Raw genomic sequence first — 2,526 nt, forward strand, 5'->3', positions numbered from 1 at the left:
TATATATTTTTGTCTAGGGCCACCAGCAATCTCTTGTAAAGGGATAACATATGCAATAGCATTGGAAATTTTAACAAAACACGATTTTTTTTCACCCTCATATTCCGTATTATTAGCATTACAGAAATATTTGAAGGTGATTACTAACATGATTTTCAGCTTTAACGCCACAAAATAACATTAACAGTTAGGGCCTTATGAAAATCATTTTATTATTTTCTGATTATAGCTTTTACCATTTTTTAAAAAAAGTAATTCGATTTAATTTAACAACTGACATTAGCATGAACTGGAGTACACTAAAATGTTGTTATTTTGGATACATAACTTATATTTAATAAGAGCGCAACAATATAAATTTACACATCTTAACTGAAGGTACGTCACAAAAAAAGTTATTTTGTCATGACATGTACACCGTTTTTGCCAAGAATTTTAAAGTAAAAATAATACATTTATGTGTGTATAATGTACCAAATATTTTTTTTAAAACATGTACCTCAATAAAATAACTTTTCATAACAAAGAAACTTGAACAAATGTCACAGTGCCTATTAGTAACAAGCATTGCAGCCTGAACCAGATTTACTTTTAAAGTTTGCCGCTCAAGCTCTCTTCCTCAGATCTCTGCCATTCTTTGCCGTCAACTCACAAGAGATCTGCTGATATCCCAGCATGCCTTTCTTCTTAAAGGAGACCGACACTATAACTCCCCAATGCTTCAACAAAGGCATTATTTTTATTTATTTATTTTTATTTTTTTACGTATACAACCCGTTGTTAAAGTTAACAATACTATTTTTCAGCGCTAAGCTTATAGTGTAGTTTGATAGTGCCTTCAGGATCGCGTGGGGTATTCAACCGGTACAGCGCGTAGCTTGCAAGCGGTGTGGCACAGCCTACAGACAGGAGAAAAAAGACATAAGAGAGAGAGAGACTCTTTCAAAAATTATTATTATTATTATTATTATTATTATTGGACCTACACATCGCTTTTATGGGAGAGTAGTTTGAATGTGCACAGGGTCTGCTCAACATTAGGACGAGGCCTAATGGAGGAAGCATACTGTTTTTTGTTTTTTTTTTTAAACTGCGATGCAGTAGCACACACAGACACTCAGCAGCAAGCTGAAGTTCAAGGGTCTTTATTTATTTATTTATTTATTACTGTAAGCAACAATGAAAAAACAATAGTAACAAACATCCGCGAGTGGGCGTGCCGAGGTCTCCCAGTCTTCGAGTCAACAGCGGCGCGCAGCAAAGACGGTTCTCCCTTCTGTTAATTTTACTTTCAAAACAGCTGCAAAAAGCAGAGGAAACGAGCAAGCTGCAAAGTTAGTGAAAGCAGACAACAATCACCAGGCAAGTCGACTTCCATCAATAAAATTGCAAGGGAACTACAAACAACTCGATAGAGAAAGCTCTTAAGAATCAATCACATAACTGTAGAAGGTTAGTTTATAACTTATTTACTCACCTGAAAGGCAAAAGAGAGTGAAGTCTCCGTGCAATGACTATTCTTTACCTCGGCATGGGACCGAGGCCGTAACTCCACAGAGGAGTCTGTCGCTAGCTTTGATTAAAAAAAAAAAAAAAAAAAAAAAAAAAACAAAAACAGGCATATCCCAGAAGTACTGTTTTGGCGGTCATCTTCGAAGTGAAAGGGAACCCCATTTCTGTAATGCTAATACTCAATACAGAAAAAATAAATAGTACTTTGTTTAAATTTCCAATGTTATTGCAAATGTTATCCTTTTACAAGAGATTACTGATGGCCTTAGGAAAAAAAAAAAAAAAGATACATTATACACTGAACCAGTTGGTGTTGTATCTGGTTAGGAATGCAGAATGGATATGACCTTTTTGGAAAAAAAAAATATTTCCAATGTGAGATTGTATTTTTTACTGGGAAAATAAGTTTTAACAGTTCTTTAAAAAAACCCAAATAAATTCTTATTTAAAAGGATTTTGTCTGTTTCTTTTTTACATCAACTTATTATTATTATTATTATTATTATTATTATTATTATTATTATTATTATTATTATTATTATTTTGTCAGGTTCATTAATGTGAGTAAGAGCTTCATGGGGTGCCTGGAGTCTTCACTTCACTATACAGGTTACACAACTCATTCACAATATATCAGTCACAAATAAGTGCATACTAAATGCCCAATATGTAGTGCTTAAAAAAAGTGTTACCAGCTTTCTTATTGAACCCAGATACTGGCCTGGAAAATAAATATCCTTATGCCAATGGGCAAATCACTTTGAAGAATTGTAACTGCTTGCTGGTATTTGTTGTATACCTCAGCAACTTCCTTACAGCTAGTGATCATAACCCAAGTACTATATTCTCTTTCCATTGATCTTGACAGTAGAACCACTCAAAGAGGTTCAAATAATTGCTCCTCCATAACTATTAAACACTCAATATTGCTGAGTTTATAGTTACTAAAATAATACATCATACATCATTTGAATAAAAGTACACATACTCTTATTCCTTCTGCACTGCAATCAC

General features: G+C 33.6%; 1 long non-coding RNA gene across 1 annotated transcript; it reads right to left on the reverse strand.

Moving 5' to 3' along the window:
- Positions 1-480: 480 nt before the first annotated feature.
- LOC121321457 lies at positions 481-1,566 on the reverse strand. The gene is made up of 3 exons (XR_005950942.1): positions 1,478-1,566; positions 1,203-1,300; positions 481-899 (listed from the first exon to the last, which is right to left on the reverse strand). It is a non-coding gene; the product is annotated as an uncharacterized LOC121321457 (long non-coding RNA).
- Positions 1,567-2,526: the final 960 nt, after the last annotated feature.

This window comes from Polyodon spathula, chromosome 10, assembly GCF_017654505.1.
Source record: "Polyodon spathula isolate WHYD16114869_AA chromosome 10, ASM1765450v1, whole genome shotgun sequence".
NCBI classification, from domain to species: Eukaryota; Metazoa; Chordata; class Actinopteri; order Acipenseriformes; family Polyodontidae; genus Polyodon; species Polyodon spathula.